This window comes from Capra hircus, chromosome 9, assembly GCF_001704415.2.
Source record: "Capra hircus breed San Clemente chromosome 9, ASM170441v1, whole genome shotgun sequence".
In the NCBI taxonomy this organism is placed as follows: Eukaryota; Metazoa; Chordata; class Mammalia; order Artiodactyla; family Bovidae; genus Capra; species Capra hircus.
The window spans coordinates 68,463,825-68,483,999 of NC_030816.1; the positions used below are offsets into that span (position 1 = coordinate 68,463,825).

General features: G+C 38.1%; 1 pseudogene; it reads left to right on the forward strand.

Annotated features, from left to right (window-relative positions):
• LOC108636770 overlaps positions 1–20,175 on the forward strand; it is a 33,910-nt pseudogene that overhangs the window by 624 nt on the left and 13,111 nt on the right.

Below are 20,175 nucleotides of genomic sequence, written 5' to 3' on the forward strand. Positions count from 1 at the left end.
GACTGGAGAAACAAGCAAACCTCCAGCGGTTGCTTTCTTCCCTGCAAGATACACATTGCTAAAAGAGGCCTATAAGCATTAAGTAAAACGACTTAGAGAGGCAGTTCACTAGGTATTTCAGACTCTCTCGTAGCTCTGAAATATGTTAACAACATCGTCTACGTCTATCCATCTTCTCCGCAGTCTCCGGATTTCCATCGCTTGTATTACTTTCAGCTTTGAGCACTCAGCACATTTACAAGTGCTCTACCATCTTCTTCTCCCAGATGTTCACTCTTAATTCTATATTTAAATGAATTCAGTGTTCATCCTAACATATCCGTTCCTGAAATATTTTATTTCTTGAGGGACTGCTCTCTTTTTTCAAGCTGTTTTCTTAAGGAGCACTTATAGAGTAATGTTTTATCTGTTTATCTCTACACATTAAACAAACAAACCAAAAACTCGGAGTGGGTAAATATTTTGGATTCACACCTCTCTTCAAAACCTAACAGAAAAAGAAAGCAATTTCTTCATTGATTTTTTTAATTAGGAAAGTATGATAACACATTCATAGAGGACTTGGAAAATACAGGAACAAAGTTACATATAGTTCTACAATATATTATCATCATTTTTAAGTAGATAAATTAAGATTTTTAGTTAGAGTTTTAATATCAAACTCTCAAAAATTAATAGAATGGATAGAAAAGTAGGAGGATATAGTAGACCTGAAAAGCACTATGAGCCAATTCAACATAATTAAGATTTATATAATTTTCACACAGCAGCAAGATATAAATTCTATTTGCACAGACTATAAACCAGAAGACACTCGAACATATCCAGGAACAGAAAACAAGGTACAAAAATCTCACTGTTTAAAGATATTGAAATCATACAGAGTCTGTTCTCTTATCACTGTGGAATCATGTTAGAAATCAATATCAAAAGATATTTGAAAATAATTCACATATTCTCAAGTGCAGTGTGACATTTACCAAGAGACTTAACTATTGAAAGCCTCAATAAAGTTAAAAGACTGAAAAAAACAGAGGGTGGTTGAAGAGAAAATACTTCACTGATTTTTGACATTATAGATTTCTGTGGAGAGAGCTGAATCCTGTGTGATTTTCCCTGGGAAGTGATTTGATTTTTCTGCTTGGATAAAGAAAAGAATTCTTTATCATTAAAGCAGCTGTATATCCTTAATTGGGCTATATCTTAGTGTCAATTTTTCTGTATCAATTTTCCCCCAGTAGATAGTATGATCTTTCAACTTATGCATTCTTCTTAGTGTAGTATCCCATTCATATTATAGATCTGAATAAATTTATCTTTCATTCATTGGCCTTTTCTACTTCAGAGTCACCCGTTAGTCTTATATTTGATTTTTATTTTCTATATCCATCTTTTGATTTGCATTCATTCTGATTCTCTAAACAATTCTGGTCTTTGGTTTTTCTAGCTTATTGGATTTTAAAATCATGTTCTTTTGAAAAATTGATTTTCTTAGCTATGCAATTTCCTTTTTCATCACATTCTTGTCTTATCCTTGAGCTACTTTGTGGAATCATACTCTTTCTCTGGTGAGTCAAACATATGTAAGGAGTATAAATGTCTGTTCCTTGGTTGTTTTTTCTTCCAGTCTTGCTTCTTCATCTACACAGTTTCCCTTGCTTCCCATTTATAACATGTTTACATAACAGCTATGTCATATCTTTTATCTTGCTTATCCTTAAAAGTTAACATCAGACCTTGTGTTTGCACTAACAAACAGAGTGAATTCCCAGTGCACTTTCCTCTTCACCTGAGATGTGTTTGTCTTCCCTATCCAGAGCTTCAGTTTCAGGGCTGAATGTTATTTCTGTCCATCCTTTCTGGGACTTGAGGGTTTCAGGAAGAAAGGGGACTGAGGAACTCAGATGGACGGTGAATACAGAGCCTTCTGTGGGAAAGTCAGCCATCACTTCTGAGGCTCCTTTAAGTCCTCACCAGCCCATTTTCAAGCCACTCAAGGGAATACTCCATGTCTATAAGCATCAATTCATTTGCCTGATTCAGCACAGTACTCCAGAGGGTGGCAAACTTTCTTGCTTTGGGCAAGACCCAACAGTGGTTTGTAAAGTTTCCCTGATGTGTCACAAGGACGCCACTTTCCCAGTTGGAGGATGTCTGTGAAAATTCTCAGACTTTGATCATCTTTTTCCTCAGTATGTCTTGCAGGAGAGTGGAAGGATATACACCACACATCTATCACAAAGTATTTGGTATCTTTGCTTTGCCATCACTTCTCACATTTTACATCACAAGGTTGTATTTCTTTCTTTGGTTGCTGTAGTTGAGGGATTTTGTTTTGTTTTTTGCTTTCTTTTCTTTGTGTGGTCTAGGGTTTTTATTCATTTATTTTAGTGCTTCTTTGTCCCTTCTTTATCCCTAAGCCAGTCAATCAGCTTCTCTCTCTTGTTAGTAATGAAATATATGAAAAATCCTTTTTTCTCTTTTGGTTATTTCCACAAAGTTCTCTTTGAACATGAATATTGTGAGCTGGCAACTGTGATGCCCTCCTTTTCTCTAGGTTTTCCCTGAATGACACATGCCTTGGCATTACAATGTGCCCCAAAAGTTCTAGAGCAAAGGCTGTAAACTCAAATCGATACGGAGTTTAAAACAAAAAAGAGCAAGACTATGTTAAAGTAAAAAGAACATTTTTTTTAATATAAGGGGCAGATGCTTATACAAAGCTTATACCAGCTCAGGCCAGCATTGCCAAATGTATGCCATTTTCAGCCATGATATATAGTGTTTCAACATCAAATTCCTTAATTTTGGAAGCATTATGGAAGCTAACTAAATTTATCTCAAGGCCAGACTGAACCAGTGTGTCACCAGTGTGGTCCCTTTTATAGAGAACTTATTCAGGATAAATCTTAAAATTATCATTTGTCTCTAAGTATTTTGAGATACAGTTTTATTCTGATTCTTCAATGACTTCCTAAAATGTCTTTAGCAAACATAAAGCTAGAAGATCCATGCTGACATATTTACAGTTCGAAACAATGTGTCAATACCCAACACTTTCACAAATAGGTGTTACTTGAGTAACAGCTTTGATCATACTACAATTAATATCATGAGAGCAGAGAGTTTATATAGATCATGACCACAGTAACAAAATAGCAGGAAAAAAATATTTTTCAATTGATGCAGAAAAGGTATTTGAAAAAATCCAAAACCCATTCTTGTGGGGCAAAAAAAAAAAAAAAAGCTCAGAAAAAGGAACTTCTTCAACCTGATAATAGATGTATTTGTTTCCTATGGGTGCTACAATAAACTAACTATCACAAATTTGTGGCTAAAATGAGAAATGTGTTCTCTCACAGTGCTCGAGGCCAGAAGTCCGAAATCAAGGTGTCAGCGAGGCTTCACTCCCTCTAGTGGCTCTAGATGTGAATCCATCTCTCGCCTCTTCCAGCTTTCGGTAGCTGCTGGCATTCTCTGGCTTCCTTGGCTTCTGGCCACATCACTCCAGTCTGTGCATCTATTTTCACATTGCCTTTTCCTCTGTGAGCGTCCCGTGTTTTTTCCCGTGTGTGTCTATCTTATAAGAATACTTATCATTGGATGTAGGATGAACATGAATAAGCCAGGATGATCTCTCTTCATCTCAAGATCTTTAAATTATTACATCTACAAAGACACCCTCCTATTTTTCCCCCAAATAAAGTCACATTCACAGCTTCCAGGATTAGGATATAGATATATATTTTGAGAATTCATCTTTCAACCCTCTTATAATATGCCAAATCACAGTACCTTTGTTGTGGAAATTGACAAGCTGACTTTAAACTTTACATGGGAATGAACCCACAAGAATGAAAATGAAAAAGCAAGGCCTACTACAAAGCTACAATAATTAAGTCTGGATGGCATAAGGATAAATGGAACCATACGCTGAGTCCAGAAATAGACATATACATATATGATCTATCGATTTTGGACAGAGATACAACATAATTCCACTGGAAAAAGAGAAATGGTATGGGAACTGGTTATCTGTATGGAGAAAAAAACTTACACTTAACATCGTATACAACTTAGAGTATTTGAAGAACTCATACAGTACAAAGACAAACAATGTAATAAAACTGGGCATGCATGCATGCACGCAGTCGCTTTAGTCACGTCCGACTCTTTGCAACCCTCTGGGAGCTCCTCTGTTCATGGGATTCTCTGGGCAAGAATACTGGAGTGGGTTGCCATGCCCTCCTCCAGGGGATCTTCCCAACCCAGGGATCAAAACTGTCTCTCTTATGTCCCCTGCATTGGCAGGTGCGTTTTTATCACTAGCTCCAGACTTAAAAACACACTTCACCAAAGAAGATATACGAATGGCCAATAAGCACATAAATGACACTTGACATCATTTCCTCCATGACTAATGCAAATTAAAGCCATAGTAAAATATCATACATACCAACTGGAATGGCTAAAGCTTAGAAGACTAACAATATCAAGTGTTGCCAATAAGGGAGAAAACTAGAATTCTCAGACATTGTTGGTGGGAATATAAAATGGTACAACCACTCTGGAAAACTGTTTTGAGTTTCATTTAACGTTAAACATGCATTTGCTACTTGACCCTGCAATCCTATTCCTAGGTATTTATCCAAGAGAATTAATAATATGTCTACACAGACTTATACCCAAAATCCGTGTTAGCCCCAAACTGAAAACCCCAATGTCAGTAGGAAAATGAGCAAACAGATGATCACCTCATAAGTAAATCTAAAAAGCATTATGCTGAGTAAAAGAAGCTATATATATAAAAGATATATATACTATGTGATTCCATTTATGTGAAATTTTAGGTAGAAAGTCTAACAGAGTGACAAAAAGCATACCAATGCTTTCCCAGAATGGATGGAGGAGGAACATGAAGGAACTTTGTGGGATAGGAATGTGCTATATCTTGATCAGTGAGACTATTACCTGTGTATATATATATATGTGTGTGTGTGTGTGTGTGTGTTTCTATATATGTATATATCATACCTCCCCAAATGATACACTTAAAATAGCTGGATTTTGTTATAGGTGTACATTGAACTCAGAAAAGTTTAAAGGAAATGTTCCTATTCTTCCTTGAATGGAATGGGGAGAAAAGAAATTATAGGAGACTATTTTTCTCTTCATCCATAGCAGTTTGAATTTAAATCACCTTCTGCTTTTGTTGACTTTTTCATTAGTACTGCCTTGTACTTTATCAATTCATTTTCTCACCTGGAGGATTTAAACGACAGAGATGAAACTCAAATCCTCTGACTCCGAATCCAGTGTTCTTTCATTACACAGTTTGCATTATGTTTAATATTTAAATCATAACAATTTTCTAGTAAATTCAACTTAACAAATATTCAATAGGTGCTGCTAGATTTAATTTTCTCTAAATGAAATATAACCCTCAAATCCATATAAACATAATTCTTCTGAGGCCCATGGCTTCTGGACAGACAACCTCTCACTGGCCATATGCTAATCCCTCTCAACCTTCAAGTCACTTCTCTTTTTTGAGAGACTGTAATTCTTGGCTCATGGGATTTCTTCCCCCTTCCCTACTCTTGTCGATATTTGCAATGACTTCTCCAACCAGGTATCACTTCCTCAAACAGGCCTCCATGAGAACATCTTTTTATATTTCCCAAAGCAACACTGACTAATGTCCATTTCTTTCTTCAACTGACTGGTAATTGATGAGCATAGTAAGCTCACAAGGCAATGTCTGATAAATGTCAGTATTTTTTTTATTATGTGGCAAAGATTTTGTGTTACATACATGTTGGACAGAGCAACAAAATAATCTTGGTTCTTGGTTACATATCAAAAACCAAGACGGTACATGAGATGGAAGAATATGGCCACTTGTGGCTCTCAAAGAAGTTAGTAAGGATGCCTTACTAACTTAAGCAGCTATGTGCTTTCTATAGAAAAATGTACTGATGTAATTCAAGTTATACAAAATGTGGATATTCAATTTTCCTACTTAAAATGAAATGAAAATACAACATCAAATGAAGACACAACCCCAAACTTTCACCTTTTATTAATAAACAACCAGAACTGGTCAGAAATGATTTAAAGTAGAATCAATGGCATCAATTTTCATTCCTGTTTCATGTGGCATGAAAAAAAAGTAAGCTGACAAAGACTGACCAAAGGCTGGCCTTTGGAGCAAAGAAATAAAAGCAGTATACAAATACCAAATATTGATAGTTATTCTGTTTTTCTCTTTAATTAAAATTTCATCATAAAATTCAACAGCAATAAGCAAGATGACACAACAAATAGGGAAGGTGGTAGAGGCTTTTCATAATTTATGAGTACTAGCCATAATTTTAAAGTATATGGGGATGATGGCTCTATCTATTTATCTTATCTCTTTTCCAGACCTCCTCAAAAACAAGGACATCAGAGGAGAGACATGAGCTGTCTTGGAGAGAGTTCAATGGATTTTGAAAGACCAAAAGCAAATGCAACAGCAATAACAGACTTAGGAATGGAGACGGGCCCCCCAGGGACTGGACACACAGCAATGTCAGAGAATAAGTCAAGATATGAGGCTGTCAGGAAAGTGTTGGTTGAATGTTTTTACTTTGCATACAGAGCAACGGGGTGACCGGTCCCTCTGTAGTCAGAAAAACATGCCATCTCCACCCTAGAGGAAACCAGAAAGTTATTTATTATCTGGATAATAACCGGATAAACTGTACTGAGAAAGATGCAGACTCAGAGATCCATAAAGGAAGAGGATTAAAAGAGGAGACTTACTGAACATCAAAAGACTGAACTGGGGGCCCATATATTTATTTCACTTTAAATCTATCATATACTTTTCATTAAAACTTTTAAAAAACACTTAAAAATTACAACAATGAACTGCCGTTGCATTAACTGCATAACTGCTTCATCATATTCTTTATTGTCCATCTTATTTAAAATTTTCCTTTTCAGAATTGGCAGTCTGATCCCTTGAACTCTCAGTCCTTGAACTTCACCAATAATTACATGTGCTTCCCAGGTGGCTCAATGGTAAAGAATCCACCTGCCAATGCAGGAGATGTGAGTTTGGTTTCTGGGTAGGGAAGATCCCCTGAAATGGGAAATGGCAACCCACTCCAGTATTCTTGCCTAGGAAATCCCACAGACAGAGGAGACTGGCAGGCTTCAATTCACAGTGTCTCAAAAGAGTCGGATACAACTTAGCAACTAAACAACAACGTCATCAGATGACATATTTTCCTCCTCCCAGAATGTTCCCAGTGACTCCTAAGCTTCTGCTTTAATGCATAAACTCCTACACCTTTACCTAGTGAGTAAAAATTGAAAAACAGGATATTTCCATAGTCTACATGGTTTTCAAGCATCTATCTCCCTACAAATTACTTCTTCATTTAAAGGGTAAAAACAGTAACTCTTCAACAAAGGGACCTAACAGATACCAACTCAAATTATCAAATTTAGTGTCACCAATAATAGAACAAGCTGAGTGTGCCTCTTGATGAAAAACACTGGATAAGAACACATCACTTACATAGTATTCTTGCTAAAAACACAAAACCCAAGTTTTACAATGAGAAAAACAGACAAACCAAAACTGATGGATCTTCAAAAATAAATGACTAGACGGTATGCTTCAAAAACATCAATGTTATGAAAGACAGAGTAAGGCGTAAAAACTTTTCCAGATTAAATGAGATGAAAAACTACACTGAATGCAACCCTTGGATCTAAAAATTCTGGATTTTTTTTAAGTTAGAAAGATACTTGAAGAAACTTAGATATGGACTATTCATTGAATAACTGTACTGTGAATATGTTAAACTTCTTGGGTGTAATCATTGTTATGTGGTTATGAAGAATGTCATTGTTCCTAGGAGATAAATGCTAGAGTGTTTAAGATTAGGCAGTCATAAAGTCTAACTCTCAAACAGTTCAACAACATAATTATTATATATGAAAGTGATAAAGCAAATGTGGAAAAATGTTAACAATTGGTGAATCCATGCCAAGGGTATAGGGGGAATTTTTTTTTTTTTTTACTTTGAAAAGCTTTAAAACCACAAAAAATTATTAAAAACACAAGGTCAGATTCAACCACCTGATTATGATGCTCCCATATTCTGCTGAGAAATACTGGGAAAGCTCCCACAAACGAAGACATTCATGAAGATGGATATTGCCTGATCAGCTCAATCTCATTTGATGGGTAGCTTGTCTAACCCTTCACCCCCACCCCCCGCTGCAAACTGTCTCAAAATCCCCACCACCACCATTTTCCTACTTCCTGGAAATCAGAGATTATCAAGAACAAAGTCTCCCCTTCCTTGCTTCCTACTACCTATAAGCTTGTCAATATCACTTGTCTTTTTTTAAAACAAACAAACTTATTCAATCAGTCGGCACTCTGTATCTCCTCAAACTCCCATCTTTAACTCTCCATTTGCTCTTTCTCCTCTCCAAACTTATTAAAATTTAACCCAACTTACAAAAAAATTAAAACTCAAATCCCAGATGTCCTCTAGACACATTTTATAATCCCATTTCCCCTTCAAGCTTCTTGAGGATAGCCTCCACTTGGGCTCTCTACATTTTTAGCATCCTTCATGCCTCACTTTTGAACCCCCACCTATCAGCAATCCTTGCCTCCTATCCTTTCCCTCCACTGATACCCTTCTGCACCCCTAAGCCAGTGGGAAGTCTTTTGTCTGGGATCTCTCTGCAGCCTCTGGTGCAATTCCACACTCCTTCCTGCTTGGAACGACCCTTTCCATCAGTGTCAGTGGTACCCTTCTCTCTGGGCTTTTCTGTTAATGCTCTGACCAGTATTTCTGAGTCTCTTCAGAAGGTAAGGGTGATTTTGCCAGATAATTTAAAGTATAGTCTCTTCCACAGGTTCCAGAAATGTCTTTGGTCTTCTGATCTTCTCAAAGTACAATACCTAGGTGACTTCATGTAAACCAGCAGTAGCAGCAGCAAGTGTACGCCAGGCACTGCACCAAACACCCTTTGGGTTATATTAGTTTCTTTGACACAGCAATTCAAGCAGGCATTATTATTATTATGATACACATGAGGAAACAGTTTAGGGAGGTTAAGGAACCTGCCAAAAATCTCTCAGCTAATAAGTAATGAAGTTCAAAACACTCTAATTCCAGAGTCTGTGCTATGCTACTCCCACAAAATCATTAAGATAAGACAACATGGGCATAGTGGCAGAGGCCAGAGGCAGAAACTAAATGAGTAACAAGGCTTTCTGACTGTGGGGTTTGAGTTTATAATGCACTGAGCTAATATTGAAGTTGAAAAGGGTCTCCACATCCCACATTTATAATAACACCATGAGATGGGGTAAGAGCCTCCACAAGGTCCATTTTGTTAGGAAGTTTCAGCAATTATTACTGTACTTTCTGTGTTACTGTTCGAAGGTTTAATTAAAATCTAAAAGTATTCCATCTATAGATAACCTTCAAGATACTGTACGCTTCCTCTTTGTGAGTCTAACAACTTGCAGTTTCTCTGTTCTGCCTTTCAGGAGACATATTTTCAGGAAAAGAAAACCCAACTTTTAGAGAAATAGGGTCTGCTTTTTAATGATGGACTAGCTACGTGGAGGAAGGACAGAAATTCTAAACTGCCAAATTGTTTTCTCACCTGCCTACAAGTGTACAAAGTTTATAATACATGGTAAACATGGAGGCTATTTCTGTGAGCAGTACCTTTGAGACATGATCCAGTAGATTTTTGTCCTATTGTAATTTTAAAGTTGCTGACAGATTTATTTCACTCTGGTATGCCACCATAACAGTTGAGTTTTAGGCAGTGGGAGTAATAAAATTCCACAATGAAATAAAAGACTCTCAATGTCTAGATCAGGCAGTTCTTTTCCTTTGTGAAAGCAATTAGAAAGGTAAGGAGATCTAACTGTATACTGGTAGCATTCCAGGAAGGTTTCAAAAGGTCAGGTGATCACGGAATCATAGAACTGAAAACTGAAAGATACCTACTCTCCCAAAGGTAACTTAATATTCTATGAATGAGGCCATCATGGTCCAGAGAGGCTGACTGGTGAGAAATGCAAAGGAAGGGGAGAAGGGAGCTGAAGAGGTGATCCAGCTCTCCTATTTTAATCAGACCTGGGGCTTTGGACTAGAGATTCAGAATCACCCAAAGAACTTTTTAAAAATGCACAGTCCCAGGACAAGACACAGACTGGGAGAAAATATATGCAAATCACATATCTAATAAGTGACTTATACTCAGATATACAAAAAGAGTACATAAAACTAAACAAGAAGACCAGTCATTTAAAAAGATGGGCAAAAGATCTGAACAGGCACTTCACTGAAGGAGATACACAGAGGGCATCCAAGCATATGAAAAGATGCTCAGCATCACTTGTCATTGCTGCTGCTAAGTTGCTTCAGTTGTGTCCAACTCTTTGCAATCCCACCAGGCTCCTCTGTCCATGGGATTCTCCAGGCAAGAATACTGGAGTGGGTTGCCATTCCCTTCTGCACAGGATCTTTCCAATCCAGGGATCAAACCTGCATCTCCTGCCTTGGCAGGCAGGTTCTTTACCATTAGCACCACCTGGGAAGCCCATTTGTCATTAGGGAAAGCAAATTAAGATAAGATGCTACTACTCATTTATTGGAACAGCTAAAATCCAAAAACCTGACACTACCAAATTCTGACAAGGTTGCAGAGCAAGAATCCTTCATTACTAGTGGGAATGCAGAATGGTACGGCCACTTTGGAAGACAGTTTGACAGTTTATAACAAAACTAAGTATAGACATACCCTAGCATCCAGCCACTGTCCTCTTTGGTATTTACCCAACTGATGGGAAAATTAATAGCTGCCAAAAACAACATGCAGATGAAAGAGTATAGTAACTTCATTCATAATCATTAAAAACTGGGAGCAAGATATCCTTCAGCAGATGAATGGATTAACTATGATGCATTCACACTATGGAATATTATTCAACAGTCAAACAGAATGAGCTACTAACTCATGCAACAACATAGAAGAATCTTACCTCATATTGCTAAATAAAAGGATCCAGTTTCAAAAGACTACATACTGTTATGATTGCATTCATATATAACATTCTGATAAAAAGAGAACACTGTAAAGATGAAAACCAGATTGAATTCACCAGTTTGCGGAGGGAAGAGTACTGACTCAGTAAAGCACAGAAGTAGAGTGAAGCTATTCTGGATAGTAATGTAGTAGTGGTTACATAACACTATGCATTTGATAAAACCCACATAATTATGTGGCATTAAAAAGTAAACCTTAATGTATGCAAACTTAAAAAATAATCAACCAGGAGGTCAAGCAGTCCCAGAATGGAATGCAGACTGTGAAAAGAATCTATTACTAATGTATGGCATAAATTCACTGAAGGGGGTTGGAGAAAAAGGGTGATGACCTAAATGACTTTGAAAAGGACTAAAGACAAAAGGAACTGTACATAAAAATTGAACTCTAGTTGGTAAAGTTGTTTCCCATGGGGTACAAATCAAAAGCACTTCCCTAGTGGCTCAGTGGTAAAGAATTTGCCTGTCAAGCAAGAGACACCAGTTCGATCCCTGGGTTGGGAAGATCCTCTGGAGAAGTAAATGGCAACCCACTCCAATACTCTTGCTTGGGAAGTCCCATGGACAGAGGAGCCTAGTGGGCTAGAGTCCATGGAGTTGCCAAGAATCAGACATAAGTTAGCGACTGAACAACAACAAATTAAAAGTTCTGAAACCATACACTGGAATGAAAATCTGGTAAATAGATGGTGGATTGTGGGAACCAAGTTTCTCCCACTGTTGGAGAGAGATGATGGGAACCAAGTTTCTCCCAGTGTTGATGAGAAAGAGGGGAAGGAGAGAATAAGCTATGTCATCCTGGATTAGAGTCAGAGATATCATTATGAGCTCATGTTTAGCTTCACAAAGATACAGATGGATATTGAAATAGTTAGAGATAGGTTTAATACTCAGGTTCATATATCCTATCTCTGAGAAGACCCAGATGCAATGACACACCAAAGCAGACAGCACACCCAGCGCTTAGATCTTTCTTTCCCAATAACATCCTCTGATAAAAAGAATTGGCCCCCTTTGAGAAGCTGCTGATTCTAGGACCAGGATAGGGAGTAAACAAGATAAACCCAGAGCATCTTGTACTGCCAGTAAGTAGGGAAGTGCTCAAAAACAAAATGAGGATGGCAATATCTCAGAGGGACACAGGAGTCAACCTAAAACAGTTCCAAATAACCAAAACCGGGATAATTTGAACAAACAAAATAATTCACACTGTGTTGAATTACAAGCCAAAGTATAAAATAAACATCCATTTACATCGGTATGACCCCATACTGATATAAATAAGTAAGTACTTGAGGGAGAATAAGCAGATTCTGTGCAGGAGAATCCCAAATAATGTGTGTAGCCACTCTGCCCTCAAGAATGTAGAGCATAACCCCCCACCCCCGCTTAGGTGTGGGCTGCACACCTGTTTGCTCAGCCATGTCTGACTCTTTGCACCCTCATGGACTGTAGCCAGCCAGATTCCTATGTCCATGGGATTTTCCAGGCAAGAATACTGGAATGGGTTGCCATTGCCTTCTCCAGGGGATTTTTCCCAACCCAGGGATCGAACCCACATCTAATACGTTGGCAGGCAGGTTCTTCACCACTGCGCCATCTGGGGAGCCTGCACACAGCGACTTTCTTCCAAAGTGTACAGTATGGAACGGAACTGGGTCCTTTATAGTGATGTGGATGAACCTGGAGTCTGTCACACAGAGTAAAGCAAGTCAGAAAGAGAAAGAGAAGTATCATATTAACACACATACATGGAATCTAGGAAAGTGGTACTGATGCACCTATTTAGAAGGGCAGGAAGAGAGACGTAGACATAGGGAATGGACTCGTGGATACGCAGAGCGGGGAAGGAGAGGGTGGGATGAACTGAGAGAGTGGCATTGCCATATACACACTGCCATGTGTAGCATAGCTAGCCAGAGGGAAGCTGCTGTATAGCACAGGGGGCCCAGCTCAGTGCTTTGTGATGACACAGAGCGGTGGACGGTGGGGTGGACTGGAGTCCAAGAGGGTGAGGATACCTGTATACATAGAGCTGATGCACGGTGTTGTACAGCAAAGACTAATGCAACAATGTAAAGCAATTATACTTCAACTTAAAAATAAATTAATTTTTTAAAGTGTACAGTATGGAAAGGGCGAAAAAACGGTAACACTGCAGTGGGCTTCCCAGGTGGCGCTTGTGGTAAAGAACCTGCCTGCCAATGCAGGAGACCTTCAGAGAGGCAGGTTCGATCCCTGTATTGGGAAAACCCCCTGGAGAAGGAAACGGCAACCCACTCCAGTGTTCTTGCCTGGAGAATCCCATGGACAGAGGAGCCTGGTGGGATACTGTCCATGGGGTTGAAAAGAGTCAGACACGACTGAAGTGACATAGCACATATGCAGTGGAGAAATCTGAAATATACCATCTCAGTCAGGTGATCAAGGTCAACATCAGTAGCCATAAGTCATATTCACTATGGTCTTCTTCCCCCAAACCTGAGTTAATTGTGAAGAAAACAAAACTAGACAAACCCAAATTAAGGGATTCTGCACAAAATTTCTGACCAGTACTTCTGAAAACTGTCAAAGTCATCAAAATAGGAAAATGTGAGATATCATCACCACAAAGGGGTCCCCTAGGGAGATGAGAGGACTGAACGTATGTGCTATCCTGGATGGGATTCTGGAGCAGAAACAGGACACTGGAGAAAAACTAATAAAATCTGAATAAAGTGTGGAATTTAGTTACTAATAACATCTCATTAGTGGCTCACTAATCGTGAGTGTGAGTGGAGATAGTGAAGGACAGGGAAGCCTGGTGTGCTGCAGTCTCAGACATGACTTAGTGGCTGAACAACCACAATCATGACAAATGTACCCCAGAGATGAAAGACATTAATACCAGGGGAAACTGGGAGCTGGGTAACAGGGAGCTTTCTTGGCTACCTTTGCAACTTTTCTTTTTTGTAAATCTAGAACTATTCTAAAACAAAAAATATTTAAAAAAATGAAAAACCCACCTGCCACCTAAAGAGATGTGAATTCAGTCAGTCTTGGAACGCTCCAAATAGAAGCCAACAGGAATACTAAGTAATAAAGGACAATAAGTAATGGACAAAATCGGCCTCTAAAGAATTTCTCTAGTTTACTCCAGCTCCTTCTTACTTATTCAACTGAATCATTCATTCAGATATTTGATAAACATCTGCAGAAGGCCTACTATATTCCAGGAGTTGTGAGATGTTACGGGAAAATCCAAATGAACTTTGTGGCCAATTCAATACTACCAACCAAAACCTGATAAGCTATTGTTTTTGAAACAGTGAGTTATCAATTATTAGTGGGTCATGAAATCAATCTAATGGGTCACAATCACCATTTTCTCTCTATTGAAATGAAAGGATAAGAAAAAACCACAGTTTCCATAAAAAAAGGTTTTGAGAAATTATTTTCTGTATGTGTGTGTTTGTCCTGGATTATGATGTAAAATGCATTTCTTAATTTAGATTAAAATCAAAAGAACTTGAAAGCTACTCAATAAGGTTCATCCCTGGCCTTAAGGAGATTAAGTTTAGCAGGAGAAGAGCACTAAGTAAATCTTGATGGAAATTCTTTTTTAAACCATAACGTAATGAACTATTTTATACGATTCATACACACACAAAAAAGAGCACAATGCTAAATATTTCACACTCTCTCAGCCTAAGTAGTATCACTTCATCTTATTTATTACTTATAATTTATTCTACCTATTATAGACTGCATTATGCTCCCCCACCCAAATTCATATGCTGAAGCTTTAATCCCAAATGTGACTATATTTGGAAATAGGGCCTTTAGAGAGATAATGATGGCTAAATGAGGTCCTATAGTGGGCCTCTAATCTGATAGATCTGATACTCTTGTAGGAAGAGGAAGAAACACTGAAGATCTCACCCACACCCACAGAGAAGAGGCAAGAGACAAAGAGAGAAGGCAACCCTCTATAAGCCAAGAAAAGAGGTCTCGTCAGACACTGACCCTGATGACACCTTGATCTTGGACTTCTAGCCTCCAGAACTGTGAGAGAATAAATTTCTGTTCTTTAAGCCACCCAGTCCATGGTATTTTGTTAGGGCAACTCTAGAAGACAAATATACTACTGTATCCTCCCCACAAAGGAATTTAATGTGGCTAACTAGCTAAGATAGTCATCCACGCTATGAAAATTAGAGACCTAGCATTCATTTGCTCTACAAAGTTTCTTTTCTTGACAAAAGGCCCAAAAAATTTTTCATAGCATATTTTTAGAGAAATCCTTATAGCCATGATTTTCCAAAAATATCACTTAAGCCTCTGAATTGTTTACTAAAGAGTGTTTAGCTGTTATTTTTGAGTTGGAATGTACATTCATTTCTAATCTCTCGATCAATCTATAACCACACAATGATGCTTAAGATCAATTAGCATTTCATTATTTGGCTGCCCTGCAAACCATTGTAACTACTGGCAAATAGATGGAAAAAATATACATAAAGATTGAGAAAGCAAATTTCAACATAGATTTCCAGGTTGGATCAATTCATCCCAGGGTCCTCAAATACAAATGAAACCAGTTACTAAAACTTAGCCTTAATGTTGCTTTATCTAAAGTACGAAGTTTTTGAGAAGTTAAATCTATAGTAGTCAGAATAAAAAGTGAAATTACAAGTGAGGTCCTTCTTTTTGTTTCTTTTACAATTCCAAGAAAAGAGGTTATGGAGGAGAGAAAACAGGAGAGAAGAGGAGGGGACAAGTTGTTTAAGGACAGAACAAACAGGAGGATACCTAAACCACTCGGCCAAGTGTGAGGGAATAAAACCTAAGCAGCCCAAATGATAGCACTGATCCCCATTGCCACCCACCTCCAGCAAGCATTAACTGTTCCACATTACAAAGAATCTATGAAATTTCCACATTCGGATTCTGGAGATTGTGCAATGGTTTGATTTACACAAACAGAGGCTCTTGCTCCAACAGATGAAAGCGTCTTTAAGTGCTTCTCTTTTGAAATGAGGTTTGATATTTAAAATAATCTCTTTACCAGTAAAACACTGTCCTGTGGGGAAATCTTAATCATGTTTGTCTAACTTGCTATTTTATATCTATCCTAATTATCTCAATTTCTCCAGTCCAGCTAATATGTTTACAGACTCACATATAAGATCCAAAAGAAGGGATTTTTGCTAATGCTCCCCAGTTGCCTCAAGAATATCATTCATTTTGATTTGAGCATAAACAAAATACCTTTCAGGATTAAGGAAAAAAGATGACTAGGAAATGCAAAGATATCAAAATACCCAAAATGCGCAATACTGGCCCTTTGAAGTCTCAGCACCTCAAAGAATTCAACTAATGGCTCATATGGTTCTTTATCGTGTTTACTTATTACAATTTTATGCTATAACCAAAGCAGAGTTCCTTGTGAAGTTAATTATTTAACTATATACAGTTACTATATAAACCATTAACTTTTCAAATGTTTATACCTCTTTCAAAAACTCTACCTAAAATTAACTGTCACTCTTGTAGGTAATTCCAGAGTATATTAGTGTAAAATACATTATACCTTTAAAATTATATATATTTTAAAGTCAGGTCTCTGTAGTCTTCTGATGTAATTATTCTCTCAACCATGGTGGCAGCTCTAAGGATAAATATATTTGTCAAAATTCAAGCATTGAGATTGGCTACATTTGTTTGGAAATTAAAACTGAACAGGATCCAGAAGAAATAACCTTACCAAGTATTATGAGGGTGTACAGAGCCAAAAAGAAAAAAAAAGAAAAAAAAAAGAAGGAAGGGGGCTTAATTTAAAAATAAAGTCCACTATTAACAATTTCAAAGAGAAATTAGAAAAAAAATCACTATTCCATGCTGACTTTAGGTTACCACTGTAATTTGAGCTGCACCTATTCTACAGTGAAATACTTGATGAAGAATGTTCCCTGAGATCCTGATACCTGAAATAGAAAAAGAAAAGAAGAAAATCTGGATAAACTAGCTCTATTCTGGACAAACAATGATCGGTTTGCCTTGTCCCACTACTGGGCTGCTAAAGGTGTGGAGACTGTCAAGCAGCTGCAGTGAGTGGATCCTGCAAAGCACGCAGTATACGGTGCCCACTCAAGTGCAGGGCCAACCATGTGGTGCTGTTTCTCCTCTATTAAAAAAAAGCTCTGGTTTTAGAAGTTGGCAAAGAACCAAAAGACATTTTAAATAACAAAATCATCTCACCACCCAATTACAACTATTAATTTGCCTCCCACTGATTCCTTTCCATTTTTTATATCATGGAGATAATCTGGAATAGAAATGGTCTTGATTCTGGTCTCAACCTGAACACAAGCATTTTGCCCTGACATTCATCTGTAAACATATGAGGAACTTCCTCTAAACATTATTTACACAGGTTACAGAATAACCCATTATGTAGCTATATCACAGTGAAAGCCATCATTCCCCAATTATTGAACTTCTATATTGTTATCAACTTTTAAAATTGCCAAGAATGCAATAAATGCCTTTACATATAAAGTTTTCAACATACTTAAAATGACTTCCTGTAGAAGGGAAAGCCAAAGTTTGACACAAACTCCAAAAGCCATGAAAAAGAAATTGGTTAAATTCAACCATATAGCAAAATCAAACTTTCTGCATGACAAAACACACGATAAGCAGAGTTAAAGGACAAGCTGGAGTGCGGGCATGGGGGCACTATGATTCAGGACAAAGGACTGATTTCCTTAATGTAGAGAGAGCTTCTACAGTTCAGTAAGGAAAAGACTATAACTCCATAGAAAGGTAAGCAAAGCATATGAACAGACACAGTTCATTTAGTGAAAATTCCAGAGACAGCTCTTAAATCCACTAAAACATGTTTCTCATCATAAGAGAAATGTCAAGTAAAACTATGCTGAGATTTTTCCACTTATCAGATTGGCAAAGATTCTAAGGTTTTAACACATACGATGTTGTCAAGGCTTTGGAGAAAGGCACTGTCATTCCTCATGTATTAATGGTGAGAGTTTACACTGCCTCTGTGGAAAGCAACTGGACAGTATCTATCAAAAGTATAAATGTGGCGACTTCCCTGGTGGTCCAGTGGCTAAGACGCCACACTCCGGATGCAGGAGTCCCGGGTTTGGCCCCTGATCAAGGAACCAGATCCCACATACCCCTACTAAGACCCAGAGCAGCCACATTAAAAAAAAAAAAAAAGCATAAATGTGTATACCCTTTGATCTCATAATTCCAGTTCCAAGAATATATCCTGTAGCTAGACTAATGCACTATATGACGTATGAACAAGATAAGACAATAAAGCAAGGTTTACAAGACCAAAAGTCCGATAATACAGGACACAAGTTTCCATACATCCATGAATGATCAACACGTGAAAGACAATTCTGATACAACACAGGAAGTGAAGGACCACATGCTATTATGTGAACACAGAACTGGGTCACTTAGCTCAGCTCAGAAGCGGAGTCCAATTTTCTGGAAGAGATTAAATAGAAAATAAAGAAATCACCTAATACAGGGATGAGCATTAAAGGTGCTATGAACTGAATGTTTGTGAAAGTGTTAGTTGCTCAGTCATGTCTGACTCTTTGTGACCCCATGGACAAACAGCCTGCCAAGCTCCTCTGTCCGTGGAATGCTCCAGGCAAGAATATTGGAGTGGGTAGCCATTCCCTTCTCCAGGAGATCTTCCCAACCCAGTTCTCCTGCATTGCAGGCAGATTCTTTACCATCTAAGCCACCAGGGAAGCCCCTGTGCCCTCACCCCAAATTCACCCGTTGAAGTCCTCATCCCCACTATGATGGCATTTGGAGGTAGGGCTCTGGGGAGAGAATTAGGTTTTGATGAAGTCATGAAAGTAGAGCCACCAATGATGGGATTAATGCTCTTGCAAGAGGATGATGAGACCAGATCTCACTCTCTCTGCAGGCACACACCAAGGAAACGCTATGTGAAGATAAACCAGGAAGAGGGCCCTCACCAATAACCCATCCATTCTGCCACCCTGAGCTTGAACTTCCAGTCCCCAGAACTGTGAGAAATAACTGTCTGTTGGTTAGGCCACCCAGTCTATAGTAATCTGTTACAGCACCCCAAAGCAGCTAAGATGGAAACTGGTTCCAAGAAGTTGGGTGCTGCTGTAACAAACACCTAAAAATATGGAGGGGGCATTGGGACTGGGTAATGGATGGAGGTTGGAAGAGTTCTGAGGTGCAATGCTAGAGAAGACCAATATTGCTATGAAGAGACTTTTGAAGAAGATTCTAGTGAGAGCTCAGAAAGTAAAGAGCTGCAGAGAAACCTTCTAGCTTTTTAGAAAAATACATAAGTATTCACAACAGTTGCTGGTAGAAATGTAAATGGCAAAAGCCTTTCTCATGAGGTCTCAGAGAGGAAGAACTCTCTATTGGACCAAGGAGGAAGGCAATCCTTGTTATAAAGTAACAAAGAACTTGGCTGAATTGTGTTCATGTTTCTGTGTTTTGCAGAAGGTTGAATTTGCAAGTGATGAAACTGGATATTTAGCTGAAAATGTTACAGAGCAAAGTTTTGAAGGATCTGCTTGGTTACTGCTGATGCCTTATAGTAAAACGTGAAAAGAAATGAAGAAAAAAAATGTTAAGCAAAAAGGAACAAAGAATTTAAAAATTTGGAAGAGTCTCAGCTTATCCATATTGCAAAAAAAAAAAAAAAAAAAAAAAAGAGAAAGTATGTTTGGAGAGAACACTGTGTCTGACTGGCCGTTTGATAAGGAGATTCATATGGGTGTGAACCATGGACCTCACCTAATCAGCCACCCCAGCAGGAACACTGCCAGTTTGAACTGAAGGGGGAAGAGATGGGACAAAATAAAGGCAGGCTGTCAGACTTCTCGGCTCCTATAGGACCTGACTGTAGAGTTAGTTCGTTGTGATCACACACTATTTTTTAAGACAAGAGAGAAAGAAGAACACTTAAACAAGATTAAGAGATTATCAGGGCTGCCATTCCCACCACAGACCC